General features: G+C 44.1%; 1 pseudogene; it reads left to right on the plus strand.

Annotated features, from left to right (window-relative positions):
* The first annotated feature begins 16006 nt into the window (after positions 1-16006).
* On the plus strand, positions 16007-16881 carry LOC149984502 (serum amyloid P-component-like; annotated as a pseudogene).
* The last annotated feature ends 4523 nt before the right edge of the window (positions 16882-21404 follow it).

Below are 21404 nucleotides of genomic sequence, written 5' to 3' on the forward strand. Positions count from 1 at the left end.
CCCTGGCTAACAAGTTGAATCAGCAATACTTAATTGGGTTTAATTATTTATTTACTAAATACCTAACTAATCACACAGAATTACATATACACAGAATGAATCATACCTTGATTACAAATTATGTCATAAAGGAAAACGTCCCTAGCGGACGGAACAGATATGACAGCTGGTTACGCAAAAGAAAAGGGGGCTGGGTTTGAGTGAAAGAGCGGGATTGTCACGACTCCCACCGCAGGTGGCTCCTCTTCCTGTTCGGGCGGCGCTCAGCGGTCGTCGTCACTAGCTGCCACCGATCCTTTTCTGTTAGTTTTGTCTTATTGGTTACACCTGTTTCTTGTTTAGGTTTTGGTTAGGGCTATTTAAGCCGGTTATGCCCGCCTGCTTTTGTGCGGGCTTGTTCCTCTGTTCATTTTGGTGCTATTTTCTTGTTTTCTCCGGACTGTTTGGGTCCTGTTTTTGGGCCGGGTCATTTGGGCAACAGGGCAACAGAGTCCTTTGTCCTTTGAAGAATGTCTCTGGTGGTAATTTGGATACGTTGTAGTGTCGTTGTTGGGTGGTAGACGGAATACTCTGTCTGTTCTTTCCTAGCCCACATTTGCAGCTGCTGTTGCTAACTCAACGGCGAGGAGGTATCACTTCTTTAATGAATATGAGTTCAAAGTTTATACCATTCACAACCAAAGCTCACGCTGAGGTTGGCTTAGTTCTGTAGTTGACATGTTAGTCCTTTTTAACTTCTTGACGCACCCATCCCGTTAGCGGGATCATTTTCATCAACATCCACTGAATTACAGAGCGCCAAATTCAAATTAAATTACAAAAAATATTTAATTTTCATGAAATCACAAGTGCAATATAGCAAAACACAGTTTAGCTTGTTGTTAATCCACCTGGCGTATCAGATTTCAATAAAGCTTTTCGGCGAAAGCTATCCAAGTGTTTATGTAAGCACATCTCTCTCAGTAGACAAAATATTACAAACAGCTAGCAGCCAAGTAGATTGGTCACGAAAGCAATAAATTCAATCGCTTACCTTTGATGATCTTCGGATGTTTGCACTCACGAGACTCCCAGTTACACAATAAATGTTCCTTTTGTTCCATAAAGATTATATTTTTATATCCAAAATACCTCCATTTGTTCGGCGCGTTATGTTCAGAAATCCACAGGCTCGAGCGGTCATGACATCGCAGACGACAATTCCAAATAGTATCCGTAAAGTGCGTAGAAAGATGTCAAATGTTTTTTATAATCAATCCTCAGGTTGATTTTACAATATATAATCGATAATATGTCAACCGGAATGTAGCTTCTTCCATAGGAGAGAGAGAGAAAATGGCTGTTGCGCATGAAAAACTCTGCTGGCACACAGCCATCCACTGATGCGATGGGTTCTTTCTAGCTAATTTTTCAAAATGAAAAAGCCTGAAACTATTTCTAAAAGACTGTTCACAGCTTGAGGAAGTCCACCGAACTGACATCATATTCATTAAGTACCAACCCATATGTTCAACTGGTTGGATTGGATTACCAAAATATGGTTAATTTCCCCCACTTTCTGATGTTCCCAGAATCTCTATGTTAACCAAGGGATTTTCAAATGTCACATCAGTAGGGTAGAGAGAGGAAAAGGGGGGGGGGGGGGGGGGGTATTTATGACTGTCATAAACCTACCCCCGGGCCAACGTCATGACATTGGTATAATGCTATTTTTATGAATGTGTTTTGTGACTTGTGACTGCTATTGTTCACCTGGATCAAATAAATATTTATATTGTTATGTTCTTCAATACAAATCTACAGTATTAATGAAAACCCTGATGTAAAATTCCCAGTTTAGGAATCATTTCTTGACGAACTGTCACGGTCTTCCTCCTCTTCATCTGAAGAGGAAAGGCGAGAAGGATCAGAGGACCAATATGCGGCGTGGTATGTGTTCATAGTGAATTTTTAATAAAGAGAACACTGAACACTATACAAAAGAGTAACACAAAACAATTAACCAAATACGACCGTGAAGCTACAAATGAGACCTGTGCTGACACAAGCCACTAACATAGACAATCACCCACAAACAAACAGTGCAACCCAGGCTACCTAAGTATGATTCTCAATCAGAGACAACTAATGACACCTGCCTCTGATTGAGAACCATACTAGGCCGAAACATAGAAATGCACCAAAACATAGAAAAACAAACATAGACTGCCCACCCAACTCACGCCCTGACCATACTAAATAAATACAAAACAAAGGAAATAAAGGTCAGAACGTGACACGAACTCCAAAAAATGAAGATCTATTCAAGTTGTCTATTATGCTGATGTTTCCTCTTGTGTGACTGAGTCAGTATTTCTATAAGTAAGGGAACTGGTGAATAATAATACCTGTTTAGGTCAATAATGCCTGTCAACTTTGCATAATATACCTGTTTCCTTTTTGTGTCATAACTGCTGATGATAGAAACAAGTAGAAGAGGAAACAAGTAGAAGATAAGTATTCAGCTCTCTCACACACACCAACAAGGCACTCTGACAACCCATAAGGTAAGATCATGTATTTTACAAATTCATGTTAACCATTGCCCTGTGTAATGTGCCGTCTTTTGGGTGGGACGTCAAACGGGTGTCCTGACTCTGTGGTCACTAAAGAACCCATGGCACTGATGGTAAAAGTAGGGGTGTTAACCCCGGTGTTCTGGCTAAATACCCAATCTGTCCCTCATACCATCATGGCCACCTAATCATCCCCAGCTTCCAATTGGCTCATTCATCCACTTCACCCCTGTACCTATTCCCCAGGTCGTTGCTGTGCATGAGAACCTGTTCTCAGTCAACTTAAAAAAGCTTATTTAAAAATAATAATAAACAGCACCATGAATCTAACTTAAATTGTCTGCTTATTAGCATACAGGGCAAATGTTTATCACACAGCTATGATAAATGGTATATCACTGTTCTACTCAGTAACATACAGATGTTTATAATATGCATTATAAAAAGTTAATTGATTAAGACAAAATAACCGTTTTTTTATTCTTACGAGATGGAGAAATTCCTACTAGTAATTGTGGTGATTACAACATGCTGTGCTGCACCTCAATGTAAGATAGTCACTGTGATAACTGCAATGAAATGTGACAGTAAAGAGTAGATAGTAAAACTTATTCTGTTCATGTTTAACGGTTTGCCTTTGCTCACTACTACTTAAACTTTTGGTAGAGTACACAATTTGCACCTGTTAATTTTTCCAAGTCGAATAAAATGTAAGATGAAAAATGCACAGTCTTTTCTGCTTGAAAATAAAGCATCCAACATTGAAAAGAACAAGAAAGCATTCCATTACAGAACACAACATGTTGTGTCCTGTTTCAGGATCCGTTCAGCGGGCGTTTCAACCAGCATTAGTCATTTGTTGGCCTGCTGACAGATGTCCACATTTGGGACTACGTGCTGTCTCCATGTGAGATCCAGAGGTACAGAAACCAGATGAAATTGACCACCAGCGACATGCTCAACAGGCCTTGCCTTCCAGACTAAAGGCAGAACAGACAATCAGAGTAACCATTATCCCTCAAACAAATTACAACCAAGTATCTTTTATGCTATCTGGTAACTTTCCATAATTGTGTAAATTGAAAAGGCCATGCATGACACTAGATGTCGTTCAGCTGACAGAATACCATAATAAACTGACAATGTAAATAAACGGTGAGCTTACTGAGTATGTTGCGTGATTTAGCTGTCAGAGGTTCTATCATGCTAGGATAAATATAACCTTGTTACGAATGTCAGAGCTGCTCGAAGGCGTGAAATTAAACATTAATGCAAAGGCAGGATGTAAGCCTGTGTGTTTCACAATGTTGCTGGTGTCGTTACAACTTAATACCGTCCCAAAGATATGCACTGATATCTAATTTTGTAGATCAGCGCTCACCCATGCACTACACACACGCACACGCACGCACTCACGCACGCACACACACACACACATGCACACGCACACGCACACATACACACACGCACACAACCTGCTGCAAAAAGTAACAATCTAATATTAACATCAGCAACCTGATAATATGAGAATAACACACACACACACGCACACACAACACACACGCGATGTGGTAATATGGTAATATGAGTGAAAACTGTTGCCCAAAGCAGAACGTTTCACAGGAGGCATCCTATTATCCAGCATCTAACATGTGCATGTGTGTGTATGTGGATAGGATTGGTTTTCAACATCTGAGACCATACTAAGATAATGTTTGTTGCCATAGCTATAACCATAGTTATAACTTGTCCTCTGTAGGCCTCTGGAAGGTTTAACAGTAGAAAAACAACAACCACAGGTCATATATCCCAATACTCACATTTTATTCCCAGATGTTGATACAGAAACACCACGGAGGATTCTAATACTACACACAAAGTTTAGAGAACATTCATCCCTCGTAATTTTCTTATCAAACCCTAAACTGTGTTTTCTGCCTATTTAATTTATTAAACTGCAGTTATTCATGTTCTGTGGCAGTACTTGCCTTGGTGTGAATTCATTCCACAGTCATTTTGTGTTTAAAATAATTCCTTGTGGCAGGAAATTCTACATCAGCAGAGGAATGCTGATGTTTTACAGTAGTCTTTCTGGCTGGAGTGAAGATGGTGGGTGTGTTCAATGGTGCGCACCCATACCCTCCCCTTCATCTACTCCCTGCGCAGGCTTTTTGCTCCACCCCCTCCCCCATCCGCACAGAAGGCCAGCCCTCATGGCCCAACGACCTTAGGAGCACCATCAAGAGCATAATGTCGGGCTGCATCACAGCCTGGCACAGCAACTCTACCGCCACGGACAGCAAGGCTCTCCAGTGGGTGATACGTGCAGTCGTACGCACCATTGAACACACACTGCCTGCCCTACAGGACACCTACAACACCAGGTGTCGCAGGAATTCCAAGATAATCATCAGGGACCCGAGCCACCCAAGCCATGCCCTGTTCTCCCAGCTTCAAACACTCAGACGTGGGCAGTACAGGAGCATCATGGCAAAAACTGAAAGACTGGCCAATAGTTTCTACCCTCAGACCATCAGGCTACTGAAAAGCCACCACTAGTCAGCTACATGCTCCCCCCTCCCCCTGCTACTCCCCTTATGGACATCCCTCCCCCTCCGCTACTCCCCCCCACACCCTCAAATCTCACTTACCTTACCTGCTGCTTCCCATATGAACATTCCACTCCTGTTGCAACCATGGAGGTGTTTTTGCTGTGAAAAACCTCATTCCTCCAGCGCATCACTGGCATATCCTAGATTACATCGCAGACAAGGAAACAAAAAAAGCTCTCAACACTTCCATTCCAAACACACCACACCGGGGTGGGTTCGGAACACCAGATCTGGGAATGTGTACTAAGTCAATTAAAGTTTATTGGTCACATACACAGTTTAGAAGATGTTAGCGGGTGCAGCGAAATGGGCCTCCCGGGTGGCGCAGTGGTTAAGGGCGCTGTACTGCAGCGCCAGCTGTGCCATCAGAGACTCTGGGTTCGCGCCCAGGCTCTGTCGTAACCGGCCGGGACCGGGAGGTCCGTGGGGCAACGCCGGCCTAGCGTCGTCCGGGTTAGGGAGGGGTTGGCCGGTAGGGATATCCTTGTCTCATCGCGCACCAGCGACTTCTGTGGCGGGCCGGGCGCGGTGCGCGCTAACCAAGGTGCACGGTGTTTCCTCCGACACATTGGTGCGGCTGGCTTCCGGGTTGGATGCGCGCTGTGTTAAGAAGCAGTGCGGCTTGGTTGGGTTGTGTATCGGAGGACGCATGATTTTCAACCTTCGTCTCTCCCGAGCCCGTACAGGAGTTGTAGCGATGAGACAAGATAGTAACTAAACAATTGGATTCCACGAAATTGGGGAGAAAACGGGGTAAAATTATTCCATAAAATAAAATAAAAAAAGAACTACACCAATAATAATCAAAGACAAAAGCTGAACAACAACGGGCTGAGGCTACTCTCCCTGTGCTCCGAACACCACCAACACCATGTCAAATACAAGACCTCTTGGCAACACCCTTGCTCCATACACTGGCATATCCTAGATTACATCATCGTCCGTTAGTTAGGCATATGTGGGGCGGAATGCTGGACTGATCACCATATTATCAAAATCAAGCTCCGCAATAAGATCCGTCCACGCCATCCAAGGAAAGCCCCAAATAAGAGACTCAACTGTAATGCCCTCAAAAACCCTGCAATCATAACATCTTTCGGCGTCTTTTCTCAAACAAACTCCCCCGAACCACTCCCCCAACACCATATAGACTGAGCTGCGCACAGCCATCCTCGAAGCAGCTTCTGAGAGATGGCGGAGAACTTCGAAAACTTCCTCAACCACTCCAACCCCACAGACCTGCTCAACCTCGACAAACTCCCAGACATCCAGCACATTCAGGGACTACACATCCCACCAAAGTTCCCTGAGGTCCACCAGGTGGTCAAAGGTCTGAAAAACAACAAGTTCTGGATGACATCCCAGCTGCGATCCTGAAGCACGGGAGATACCTCTTCCTTTGCCACTTGCATCATCTCATCAAGTCTATCTGGCTATCCAAAACCATACCACAGGACTGGAAGGATGCAAATGTTGTAGTTATCTACAAGACTAAGGGTGATAAAGCGGCTTACGGCAATAGCATTCTACACCATCAACTGTGAGATACTCAGGCAGCAGCTCACCAAGCTTTGGGTGCCACCCAAGTTTCTGAGCATCCTAAAACTGTTTCACCTGTCTGTTTCACCTGTCCTTGTACTTGTCTCCACCCCCCTCTGGGTGTCGCCCATCTTCCCCATTATCCCCTGTGTATTTATACCTGTGTTTTCTGTCTGTCTGTTGCCAGTTCTCTTGTTTGTTCAAGCCTACCAGCGTTTTATCTCAGCTCCTGTTTTTCCCAAGTCTCTCTTTTTTTCGTCCTCCTGGTTTTTGAACTTTGCTTGTCCTGACTCTGTACCTGCCTGTCTCTGACCCTGAGCCTGCTTGCCGTCCTGTACGTTTGCTCCACCTCTGGATTACCAACCTCTGCCTGACCTGAGCCTGCCTGCCGTCCTGTATCTTGGCCTCTGTTCTGGATTATCAACCCCTGCCTGCCTTGACCTGTCATTTGCCTGCCCCTGTGTTACAATAAACATTGCTACTTCACACAGTCTGCAATTGGTCTTACCTTGATGCCTGATAAAAACAGTTCCATGAAGGAATGCATGCCAGAGTGGTGCTTCAATCAGAACCCTTCAACGTGGGGGTATGGGTCAAGCTAGGATGTGTTCTGGCTCCAGTCATATTCAACATGCTCCTTGTTGCCGTCAAACACCTGTCACACAACTCCCTCAGCTCAATCGACAGAATACAGCTACAGTACCATCTGGCTTGCAACTTTTCAACCTACAGGACTCCTGCTTAGTGTCATGTAACTATTGTTAATGTTCATTCAGGATGCCAAATTGCATGTCACAGGTACAAGGCCAACATTGATGGTCATCAGAAGACTGGGCAGGGGAGAAGAAAGTGGGAGTTCTACTCCATCATAGAGGAGGTCCTCTCTGGTGAACCCCGCAGTCATTTTTCATATTTTCCCACACACAACACTCACATCCCACAGCAACCCCAACATCACTACACATACAACATACAGCACACAATACTAATTACACTGTCACTCAACCCAGCACCTCCGCGGACACCCCACACACAGCACACTACAGTAACACTGATGCACTCTCATCCTCTCCCTCTGCTACAGCACCTTATAACTCTCATGCCAACACCACTCCCCATTCTCAACCCAAAAAGAAGACCAAAGGAGATGCTCGAGGCAAAACGAGACAATATCATCACACTTCAGAAACAGACAGTTCAAGCACAGAGTGAGAGGAACAATATTCTTAAACAGTTTACCGCTGCACTCCAGAATTTCAAAGAACAGTAGCCTAAATCTATGTATTTATTTATTGTTTAATTGTACACTAATAATCAATTATCCGGACAATTTTCCTTGTTCGTATGTTTAACTGAAATCGTTAATAACTAATTGTTTTGGAACATGTTTTATTCAAATGGAAACTTAATTAACACAAATAACACAAACACATAAATACGTGTGTGGTTGGGTATTCATGTGTGTGTGTGTGATTGTAGAACAGCTGCCCTTTGGGGGTCTGGGGCAAGGGCAGGGACAAGGGCAATGGGGGCCTCCACTGGTATTTCCTCCGTTATCCCTTCATGGATCAGGGCCAAGTTCTGGAGAACACATGCACTGGTATTTCCTCCATTATCCCGTCATGGATCAGGGCCAAGTTCTGGAGAACACATGCACTGGTATTTCCTCCGTTATCCCTTCATGGATCAGGGCCAAGTTCTGGAGAACACATGCACTGGTATTTCCTCCGTTATCCCTTCATGATCAGGGCCAAGTTCTGGAGAACACATGCACTGGCAATCCCATGGTACATTGTTAAGAAGGCACATGTCCAAGTATAGCAGTCTCCTCCACTTGGATATCCCAAACGCCCTCTAAATGTGTCCACGTGTTGAACTGTGGACCTGGTTGAAATGCTTTTGTTCATCTTCTGAATGGGACAATTAAGTCCACGCTCAGAGAGTATGCAGAATCCCAGAGCAGATGGAATTGGGTTGGTCTCCAGGTGGGCCTTGAGGTCGCTGGTCCTTTACACTCTGACATCGTGCACAGAACCAGCATTCCCTGTGTAGATGTTTGTAAAAAAATGAGCTGGCTGTCGCACACTACCTAGAGTTCCTGTGGCCATCAGCCACAGGAAGGCCAACACCCTATTTCCAATGGGTCCACCTCTATGAGACACCAGAGGAGACAGGTCTTCACACAGTATCAGGAACAAAGCAAAATAAGAATCTGTTAGCTCTGTCCTTCAGCTGAGAACACTTAACAATCTTGAGTAGTCTGCTATTCGTTGGTGTTGTTGATTTACTGCACAATTGCTATGCAAAATCTGCCAGTAGATGGCAGCAGTAGCCTATTGATAGTCAGTTTACAAAGGTTTACAGTGCAGAGTATCTTAAATAGTAGGCTGTAATTTATGAGGTTAGTGTTACTAAATTAATTAATGATTGGTAAATTGGTAAATCGCTACTTTTTAAATCTGGACACTGAAACATCATGTATTTGCCTATGTTTTGATATATATAGAAATATATATGTTTTTTTATAATTCTTTTAAGTCAGTTGCATAAGAGGCAATTCTACTGGCCATACAAACCGCAAATGGAGACTGCAAAGCTGTGGTTGGCTAGCTAGATCATTTTTATTTTTTATTTTGTTTCACCTTTATTTAACCAGGTAGGCCAGTTGAGAACAAGTTCTCATTTACAACTGCGACCTTGCAATGAGGCTGGGCTTGTTTTTATTATGATTGATTTTATTTTATTCAGGAAATCAGACAGCGTCCAGAATTGTTTAAAGAGGAGTATGCACATATCATAAATAGTACATCTATTATAATACATGCAAAACATAATATGCAAATGTGGTGCAAATACCTGGAAGGTCTTCTGACCCATCTGAAAGTGATCCCGAAAGGAGTGGTCACTGTATGTTGGGATTCCCTCCTCCACATAATTCAGTATTCTACCGGACTCATCTTCAATCCCATATATAAGCAACTGCTAGTAGGGGAAACGGTGCTTCAATAGGATCGGGAACAAAATCTAAAAAAATCTTCCACAATTGCTCCAGCTGCAGCAAGAAAAGCTGCTCTTCTTGCTACATCCATTTCGTTTTGCCAAGAACTAACAGAAATGGAACATTGAAAACGTTCAACAAACTCTGTTCAAAACAATCTCATAGTTCGCCACGAGCATTCACAAACCAAATCCTTGTGGAACACACTTCTGGTCTCCTCCTTCTACCTCTCTGTCGGCCTCCAAGTCAATACCCAGAAAACAGAAATACTTGCTTGACTCATCTACAGTACCCCAGTGTGCCCTTCAAAGTGGTACCCCATTTCATCTACCTTGGTGCTGGCCTCTCCCCTACATGCTCCCTTGGCAACAAAATCCACACTATTTAGAATCCAGCACATCCTAGGGCTAACCTGGGAGGACAGATTACCCAACATCGAGATCCTCGACAACCCCAAGTCTTCCTGCATTGAGGCAAGCATGGTTAAACAAATCCTTCACTGGCTCGTCCCCACGTGATGCGCATGCCTGATCACCGCCTCCCCCGCTGAGTTCTCTACCGCCAACTCGATGCTGCCAAATGCTCCGCTGGAGGTCAGAAAGAAAAACGTTTAAAACTTTTTCCAGCCTGGAAACCTTAGCACTGGTCAGGTGCACCTAGCAGTATACCTGTGCAAGAGGGATTCAGCACCTGGAAGACGCTATCTTACAAATGAGATACAAGAGACTCACCCCAATACGCAGCTGGGATAATGCAATCTGACTCTCAACACAGCTGCACCAGTGGGATGCTCTCGCATCGGCCTCCACAACCAGATGAAGTGACACAAGCACCAAAAGATATAACCCACCCCTACCCCAGCGTCCCCAAGGGGAGCACCGTCATCATTGTCTTCGATGGACAACCAAGATGGTGTGTGTGTGTGTGTGTGTGTGTGTGTGTAGGCATGTGTTTGTTTATGTGCGTGTGTGTCATACTAATTTAAAAATCAACGAATAGTGGGAAACTACGCAATCACGCATGACATATTCTCAGTATGCAAAAATATGTTTTATAGTATGTGGATTTTTGAAAATCAATTGTGGTTTAAATGCCAGGATGTTATACTCATTTCGGCACACGATGCACACTTTTCCACATTGCATTGGAAGAAGTGGGCTGCAAATGATAGGCCCTAGTTCTCTTCAAGAAGCCAAACAACTAAGCTAGGCTACATAATTGGGAAGATGACGAATAGCAAAGCTTCTGTGGTGGTGTTTAAAAGTAGGTGTCACGCCCTGACCTTAGTTTTCTATTTTTTATGTATTATTTTGGTCAGGGCAGGGTGTGACGAGGGTGGGTATGCTTGTTTGTCCTGTCTAGGTTTTTGTTGTATACCTAGAGGTGTTTGTTAGTCTAGGTTTATTATAGGTCTATGGTGGCCTGAATTGCTTCCCAATCAGACAGCTGTTTATCGTTGTCTCTGATTGGGGATCCTATTTAGGTTGCCATTTTCCATTTTGGTTTGGTGGGTTATTGTCTATGTGTAGTTGCAGGTCAGCACTCGTGTTTATAGCGTCACGTTCTTTTTGTTATTTTGTTAGTGTTCTTCATTTAATAAAGAAGAATGTATTCATCTCACGCTGCGCCTTGGTCTCCTCACTACAACGAACGTGACAGAATAACCCACCAAATAAGGACCAAGCAGCATGTGAATGAGGAGGGGACATCCTGGACCTGGGAGGAGGTAATGGCAGGGGACAAGACCCTGCCATGGAAGCAGGTGGAGATAGCACAGGAGGAAAGGCAATGATACGAAGAGTCAAGGCAACCACAGAAACCCCAAGATAATTTTTTTGGAGCAGTCGGCGGAGCCGAGGAGTAAACCAGAGCCAGTCTGGGAGAAGCAGAATTCGGAGGAGAGAGAAATGGGGGAGTTGTTGAGTTGGTGGACGACGCACGGATTTGGAATAAAATAATGTGTTGTCAGTTTGGTGCCACCTGAGTAAGCTCTCTGTACTCGTCCTGAAACGTGTGTTAAAGTTCCGGAACAATTGATGCCGGCTATACACACCAGGTCTCCAGTGTACCTTCAAAACCCAGTGCGTCCTGTGCCAACTCCTCGCACTCTCCCTCAAGTGCGCTTTCTCAGTCAGGTGTCCTGTTCCTGCTCCTCGCACTCGCCCTGAGGTGCGTGTCCCCAGCCCGGTACCACCAGTGCCGGCACCACGCACCAGGCCTACAGTGTGCCTCGGCAGTCCAGTACGCCCTGTTCCTCCTCCCCGCACTCTCCTTGAGGTGCGTGTCACCAGCCCGGTACCACCAGTGCCAGCACCACGCACCAGGCTTCCAGGGTCCAGTACCCAGTCCAGAGCATCCGGCGACAGTACCCAGTCCAGAACGTCCGGCGACAGTTCACAGACCGGAACCTCCGGCGACGGGCCACAGTCCGGAACCTCCAACGACGGGCCACAGTCCGGGGTCTCCAGCGACAGTCCGGGGTCTCCAGCGATGGTCCCCAGTCCAGGGTCTCTAGTGACGGTCCCCAGTCCAGGTTCTCCAGCGATGGTCCCCAGTCCAGAACATCCGGCGATGATCCACACAGTGAGGGTCCCCAGCCCGGGGCCTACGGCAAGGATCTGCAGTCCAGAGCCTCTGACGATGATCCACGGGTCTGTGCTACAAGAGCGGACTCAGTGTAAAGAAGGGGGGGCGGCGTCCAGAACCAGAGCCGCCACCGAGGTTAGATGCCCATCCAGACCCTCCCATATAGGTTTAGGTTTGCGGCCGGGAGTCTGCACCTTTGGGGGTGGGGGGGTACTGTCACGCCCTGACCTTAGTTACCTTTGTTTTCTTTATTATTTTGGTTAGGTCAGGGTGTGACGAGGGTGGTATGTGTGTTTTTGTCTTGTCTAGGGTTTTTTGTATCTATGGGGTTTTGGTGTGTCTAGGTAAATGTAGGTCTATGGTGGCCTGAATTGGTTCCCAATCAGAGACAGCTGTTTATCGTTATCTCTGATTGGGGATCCTATTTAGGTTGCCATTTGCCATTTTGGTTTTGTGGGTTATTGTCTGTGTAGTTGCCTGTCAGCACTGGTGTGATATAGTGTCACATTAGATTTGTTTCTTTGTTAGTTTGTTTAGTGTTTTTCCTTCATTAAAAGAAGAATGTATGCTTATCCCGCTGCGCCTTCGTCTCATCAATATGACGAACGTGACAGTAGGTTAAGTCATTTTTTTTCTCTATAAAATGATCACGAGTAGCCTTTTGCGACAGACTACAGCTTTGAAAACAGAAGTGGGGTTTTTTCTCATTGAAAAGTGTGTCTTGTTCTCTTGGCTTTCATCAGAGATTTTAAACTAAACACCAAACCCTCTTTTGATTGAATGTGTCTGCACCTGGGACTCGGGATGTGGCTGCGTTACTGATATCATGTTAATCAGGCCTTTTGATTTGAACATATGGATTGTTTTACTTTTGTAGGCCAGGGTTTCCGAAACTCGGTCCTTGTGTTGTAACAAGATAGGGGTGGTATACAGAAGATAGCCCTATTTGGTAAATTACCAAGTCCATATTATGGCAAGAACAGCTCAAATAAGAAAAGAGAAACGACAGTCCATCATTACTTTAAGACAGAAAGGTCAGTCAATCCGGAAAATTTCAAGAACTTTGAAAGTTTCTTAAAGTGCAGTCGCAAAAACCATCAAGCACTATGATGAAACTGGCTTTCATGAGGACCGCCACAGGAAAGGAAGACCCAGAGTTACCTTTGCTGCAGAGGATAAGTTCTTTAGTTACCACCCTCAGAATTTGCAGTCCAAATAAATGCATAAAAGTTCAACTAACAGACACATCTCAACATCAACTGTTCAGAGCAGACTGCATGAATCAGGCCTTCATGGTAGAATTGCTGCAAATAAACCACTACTTAAGGACATCAATAAGAAGAGACTTGCTTGGGCCAAGAAACACGAGCAATGGACATTAGACCGGTGGAAATCTGTCCTTTGGTCTGATGAGTATTTCTGAGACACCAAGTAGGTGAACGGATGATCTCTGCATGTGTGGTTCCCACCTTGAAGCATGGAGGAGAAGGTGTGGGGGTGCTCTGCCGGTGACACTGTCTGTGATTATTTATTTATTTATTTTAATTCAAGGCACACTTAACCATCATGGCTACCACAGCATTCTGCAGCAATATGCCATCCCATCTGGTTTGTGCTTAGTGGGACTATCATTTGTTTTTCAACAGGACAATGACCCCAAACACACCTCCAGGCTGTGTAAGGGCTATTTGACCAAGAAGGAGAGTGATGGAGTGCTGCATCAGATGACCTGTCCTCCACAATCACCCGACCTCAACCCAATTGAGATGGGTTGGGATGAATTGGACCGGAGAGTGAAGGTACAGCAGCCAACAAGTTTTCAGCATATGTGGGAACTCCTTCAAGACTGTTGGAAAAGCATTCCAGGTGAAGCTGGTTGAGAGAATGCCAAGAGTGTGCAAAGCTGTCAAGGCAATGGTTCCCTACATTGAATAATCTCAAATATAAAATATATTTTGATTTGCCTAACACTTTTGTTTTGGTTACCATATGTGTTATTTCATAGTTTTGATGTCTTCACTAGTATTCTACAATGTAGAAAACAGTCAAATAAAGAAAAACCCTTGAATGACTAGGTGTGTCCAAACTTTTGACTGGTACTGTATGTTGAAATTGGACATAATTATCGGTTTCAGTCTTTTCTTCAGTCTTTTTAAATAGGATAAATGGGCTACATATATACAGTATGGACTACAGTTTATGCCTAAACCAGCCTGAGTTGGCCTAGAGTTTAGATAAATTAATCCAATTGGAAATTAGCAATGGATGTCTGTTGAATTTTGAACCACCCTCACTCAACCCCACCCCACCTTTTCAGCCAGTCAGGAGCCGCTACTGCATTGCATGGGTACATAGTATGTAGTACACTAGCTTGGGTATTCGGACACAGCAACCCTCAGGAAACAGAAAAGCTCTGTCCATGTTTGTCAAAACTATCTTTATCTCACTCGAAGATAGTTGTCCATTTCTTCTGCAGTCAGTGAAACAGGATGAGAGAGAGATGGCAACCTATTCCCTATATAGTGCACTACTTTCCCTGGACAAAATACCCTAGTTTCACTTCTAGTAATTATTATCCTTACACCTCTGAAGACTAGACACTTCCATGGCAGTTGGAATTATCTACAGCCTTTTATCTCTGAACACTACCCCCCACATACACCCAATGGGACCTGGTCAAAAGTAGTGCACTAAAAAGGGAATAGGATCCGATTTGGGATGGACACACAGTATGCCTTCAGGAAAAAATGAATGTTTGAAACCATTCACTTCATCCAGGGAGAACCTATGTCTGTTATCCATCTACAGAGAAACAATATATCCCCAAGTGCAGGATAAAGTGTATCCTTGGCACTGAAGTCAGTTTAGCATTTATTGCCCTAGTGTTTCAAAAGTTAGGATTTGGGAAGGGTAAACACATCCTAGATATGCACCGGTTCTACGGCAAGTAGAAGATTAATAGCATACAGGGCAGGCTATGCAACAGAAAAAGTCAATAGATGGTGCTAATAATGAACTTAGAGGACTCATCATGGATATAACCCGTTTTGTATGGACATTGCCATTGGGGGCTTCCACCACCAATATTAGCTTTATACTTTATTCAAATACAAAAGAAGAAAATTACTACTTTAAAAACGAGATGGCCTCAATGGCACTGTCCTTGTTCACAGATTCCATAATAAAACATACAAAGATGGGTCCCCTAACTGACTCTATGGACCAGACTTAAACGTAACTCTCAACTAGCTGCCTTGAACACCGCTCCTCCATTACCTCAACATGAGCTGCTACTCATTGCCAATCAGCCTCCACATCAGTCCTCACTCTCCTTAATCACCATGACTTATACCCGACCAAACTAACATTCCTACTCTCTGTTCTGCAGTGCATGACACTGTAATATAAACAGTTCATTTAAATGAATTACAATTATCCTTAACCAATATGGAGAACTTATTACTAGTGCTTGTGGTAATATAGTCACTGATAACGGTAATGAAATGTGACAGTAAATAATAAACTTATTTTGTAATGTTGGGGCTTTTGTTTGCTCATTTTACAAGCTCTCGCTAGAGTGCACACTTTGTAGCAGTTTTTCTAAGTTGGGTGAAATGTAACTATTTAAGACTACATAGACCAAAGGTGAAATTGAAGATTTTTTGATCAGGAAAAAGTTGTTCACTACAATCTGTCTGCAGACCCCTCAGGTAAAAATGTTGATCTTTCCACAAGAGACCGACACAGCTCATGTGAGACTAATGACTTAAAGAGAAATCTCACACACTGAAAACAAACTGAAGTTTTTCTTATTGACTAATGTTCAACTTATTAAAACAAATGTAACATTTTGCAAGTTGTATGATACATGAACCATAACCATTTCTCACCGTGTTTCTTCCTGTCCCTCTACATGTGTCTCCAGGTTTTTCACGGATCTCAGAAGGAACCACATCCTGTTCTCCCTCGCCACACTTATAGTTGACGCTTTTGTCATCTTCGAGAGGACGGTGGCAGGTGAGATCGAACAATGTTCCAAGAATGGCGCTGGACTACACCCTCAACACCTGGCACTCTCTGCGCCTCTGCGACAGACCTTGGACAGCTGTGGCTAGATGGCAAACCCAGCACCAGGAAATTCCTCCAATCTGAAGCCATCAAAGAAAAAAACATCATCCTTGGACAGATAGAATGAGTACAAAACCATGGCTGTTTTAAATGAAACCCTATTCCCCATACAGTGCTACTTTTGTCCACATACGGTAATGCTCTTGTGAAATAAAGCATTAAACACTGAAAATAACACTATTTTAACCTTTAACTAGGTAAGTCAGTTAAGAACCCAAAAACAAGAAGGTATTCTATTACTGAACGCATTTTCCTGTTTCAGGAGCAGGTTACGTTTGGCTGGCTTTTCGACCGGCAGCAGTCGTTCATTGGCCTGCTGACGGATGTCCACATGTGGGACAACATGCAGTCTTCCTGTGAGATCCAAAGGTACACTAACCATACAATCCTCACCCCTGGAAACGTTCTCAACTGGGGGGCTCTGGACTTCCGAGTACTGCTGGAGAACAAGCAGTCCGACTAACCGTTCAAACATGTAATCAATCAAATAAATGGTCAAATGACGTTATGCTGTTCTGTTGGGTAATGTTCTGTAATTGACAATTGCAATGCCATACCGGTCTTTCAGTTGTGGGGACAATATACCATACACTGTCATGCACCCAACAGCAGACAAAAATTAACACCAGCAATCTGAGAATAACACATCCTCCAGCAATATGTCAATGGGTAATATACAAACTCTTGCCCAAGCAGAAAATGTAACCAGAGGCATTCTATTATCCATCATCTACAGCAATATTTATCTGCAATTTTAGGCAGGTAGGATTGGTATTCAACATCTAAGACCATATTAAGATAATGGCTGTGTTCGAGCAGCTACATTTTGCCCCCATAATGCAAAATGCTTTGAAAGGTGGCGACAAAGATGAAGAGTTCATGCAGGGTGTTTACCATTAGGGGGGAAAAATAGTCAGTTCCTGTCTACTTAATGGAATGGCTCTCCCACAAACCCTAATGTGATAGCAGCTGGGTCTGGTCTTTTTAGTTAATTGACTTCAATTAAACCAGCAAGTGGGGTGTTTTGCTTCCTCTTCAGTCTCTGGCGGTGACCAACGATGGATGTCACTGCCTTTCAAAGTGTTACATTATCGGAATAAAAATCAACTGACTTGCACCTATATTTCGACTTGCATAAACTTTAGAAAATCCTTGTGATGAAAGGTCATGCAGTTTTTTATATTCTCCTTCAAGTCACTGCAGTTGCTTCCCAGCAATATGCAGTCATCACCTGTATTGTGGGTAGCACTATTTGTCAACCAATCAATTAGGGGGGTTTTGGTTGAGCAATGCAAATGTGACAAACGGGAACCAACTTTGCTGCAAATCTAAAGCCACAGGAATACAAATGAGTGATATTTGAGACTTCTTTAACTGATTTAATTGTACACGTTTCAATAGAAAAGTTTATTTCCTTTATATTGAAACATATAAACGCAAAACATGTAAAGTGTTGGTCCCATGTTTCGTGCTGAAATAAAGGATCCCAGAAATGTTCCGTAAGCACAGAAATCGTATTTCTCTCAAATACTGGGCACATTTGTTTACATCCCTGTTAGTAAGCATTTCTCCTTTGCCAAAATAATCTATCCACCTGACAGGTGTGGCATATCAATGAGCTGATTAAACAGCATGATCATTACACAGGTGCAGGTGTCTATATAAGGTCCCACTGTTGACAGTGCATGTCAGACCAAAAACCAAGCCATGAGGTCGAAGGAATTGTCCGTAGAGCCTTGAGACAGCATTGTGTCGAGGCACAGATCTGGGGAAGGGTACCAAACAATTTCTGCAACATTGAAGGTCCCCAAGAAAAGTGGCCTCTGTGAGGGGAAAATTATGTATTCACCATATTTCTTGGCTATGTAACAATTATTTATTTAACGAACAGTAAGATATTTCTGTCCTGTAAATGCTGTGTTTTATGGTCTCCACACTAGCACCCTACAGCTAGTCTGGGTGTTGAGGACATGGGTTTGTACTAGAGATAGCTTGAAGCTGACAATTGATTTGTGTTGGTGATAAAAACCTAAAAGCTAGCATTATATAGACAAGATGTGGTGTGTGTGACTCGAGAAAGAGAGAGCCTGGAAGAGTTAAGAACAATGCCTCATTGTCTCATCTTCCTGGCATCTGGGAAACTAAATAAAATACTGTCCTGTGTAGATAACCAAGGTGGCTTATGGGAAGGTTAGAAGTGACTGACTAAGCAATCTTGGTATCAGCTAAAATAAAACTGTGCATCGTCTGTAACGGCTGGACACTCAGCCTAACAGTCAGTCAAGACTGGTGGGATGACGGTCTCATTATTGCAATAATTCATCAATATTAAATAAAGATGATTGTTTGAAGTACTGAATTTCCACGACACCTCCATCATTCTTAAATGGAAGAAGTTTGGGACCACCAAGACGATTCCCAGAGCTAGCCGCCCGGCCAAACAGCAATTGGGGGAGAAGGGGCTTGTTCAGGTAGGTGACCAAGAACCCGATGATCACTCTGACAGAGCTCCAGAATTCCTCTGTGGAGATGGGAAAACCTTCCAGAAGGGCAATCATCTCTGCAGCACTCCTCTGTAAAAGGCACATGACAGCCCACTAAAAGACTCAGACCATGAGAAACAAGATTGAACTCTTTGGCCTGAATGCCAAGTGCCACGTCTGGAGGAAACCTGGCACCATCCCTATGGTGGAGCATGGTGGCAGCATCATGCTATGGCAATGTTTTTCAACGGCAAGGACTGGGAGACTAGTAGGATCGAGGGAAAGATGAACGGAGCAAAGCAACCCCTATTACCAGCCTGTTCAACCTCTCTTTCATATCGTCTGAGATCCCCAAGGATTGGAAAGCTGCCGCAGTCATCCCCCTCTTCAAAGGGGGAGACACCCTGGACCAAAACTGCTACAGACCTATATCCATCCTGCCCTGCCTATCTAAGGTCTTCGAAAGCCAAGTCAACAAACAGGTCACTGACCATCTCGAATCCCACTGTACCTTCTCCGCTGTGCAATCTGGTTTCCGAGCCGGTCACGGGTGCACCTCAGCCACGCTCAAGGTACTAAACGATATCATAACCGCCATCGATAAAAGACAGTACTGTGCAGCCGTCTTCATCGACCTTGCCAAGGCTTTCGACTCTGTCAATCACCATATTCTCATCGGCAGACTCAGTAGCCTCGGTTTTTCTGATGACTGCCTCGCCTGGTTCACCAACTACTTTGCAGATAGAGTTCAGTGTGTCAACTTGGAGGGCATGCTGTCCGGTCCTCTGGCAGTCTCTATGGGGGTGCCACAGGGTTCAATTCTCGGGCCGACTCTTTTCTCTGTATATATCAATGATGTTGCTCTTGCTGCGGGCGATTCCCTGATCCACCTCTACGCAGACGATACCAATCTGTATACTTCCGGCCCATACTTGGACACTGTGCTATCTAACCTCCAAACGAGCTTCAATGCCATACAACACTCCTTCCGTGGCCTCCAACTGCTCTTAAATGCTAGTAAAACCAAATGCATGCTTTTCAACCGTTCGCTGCCTGCACCCGCACCAGCATGCCCGACATCTATAAGTACCTAGGTGTCTGGCTAGACTGTAAACTTCACTCACGCCGCCAAACTTACCCTAGTAAAACTGACTATCCTACCGATCCTCGACTTCGGCGATGTCATCTACAAAATAGCTTCCAATACTCTACTCAGCAAACTGGATGCAGTTTATCACAGTGCCATCCGTTTTGTTACTAAAGCACCTTATACCACCCACCACTGCGACCTGTATGCTCTAGTCGGCTGGCCCTCGCTACATTTTCGTTGCCAGACCCACTGGCTCCAGGTCATCTACAAGTCCATCCTAGGTAAAGCTCCGCCTTATCTCAGTTCACTGGTCACGATGGTAACACCCACCCGTAGCAGTGCTCCAGCAGGTGTATCTCACTGATCATCCCTAAAGCCAACACCTCATTTGGCCGCCTTTCGTTCCAGTTCTCTGCTGCCTGTGACTGGAACAAATTGCAAAAATCGCTGAAGTTGGAGACATTTATCTCCCTCACCAACTTCAAACATCTGCTATCTGAGCAGCTAACCGATCGCTGCAGCTGTACATAGTCTATCGGTAAATAGCCCACCCAATTTGACCTACCTCATCCCCATACTGTTTACATTTATTTACTTTTCTGCTCTTTTGCACACCAATATCTCTACCTGTACATGACCATCTGATCATTTATCACTCCAGTGTTAATCTGCAAAATTTTAATTATTCGCCTACCTCCTCATGCCTTTTGCACACAATGTATATAGACTCTCTTTTTTTTCTGTGTTACTGACTTGTTAATTGTTTACTCCATGTGTAACTCTGTGTTGTCTGTTCACACTGCTATGCTTTATCTTGGCCAGGTCGCAGTTGCAAATGAGAACTTGTTCTCAACTAGCCTACCCGGTTAACCAGTTGGATTTAGGGGGCGCTATTTTAATTTTTGGATGAAAAACGTTCCTGTTTTAAACAAGCTATTTTGTCACGAAAAGATACTTGACTATGCATATAATTGACAGCTTTGGAAAGAAGACACTCTGACGTTTCCAAAACTGCAAATATATTGTCTGTGAGTGCCACAGAACTGATGTTACAGGCGAAACCCAGATAAAAATCCTACCAGGAAGTGCCGCATTATTTTAAACCGCCTCATGCCAATGACTCCTTATATGCCTGTGAATGAGCTACGAATGAGCTTACGTTTTCCACGTTTTCCCCAAGGTGTCTACAGCATTGTGACGTCTTTTTAGGCATTTCCCTTGAAGAATGGCTGTAAGGGACCATATATGGCATACTGACATATTCAATCAATCCCTATCCCAGTCTGTTGTTCCCACATGCTTCAAGAGGGCCACCATTGTTCCTGTTCCCAAGAAAGCTAAGGTAACTGAGCTAAACGACTACCGCCCCGTAGCACTCACTTCCGTCATCATGAAGTGCTTTGAGAGACTAGT

The sequence above is a fragment of the Oncorhynchus mykiss genome, chromosome 3, assembly GCF_057628025.1.
Source record: "Oncorhynchus mykiss isolate SJ-2025 chromosome 3, ASM5762802v1, whole genome shotgun sequence".
Classification (NCBI taxonomy): domain Eukaryota; kingdom Metazoa; phylum Chordata; class Actinopteri; order Salmoniformes; family Salmonidae; genus Oncorhynchus; species Oncorhynchus mykiss.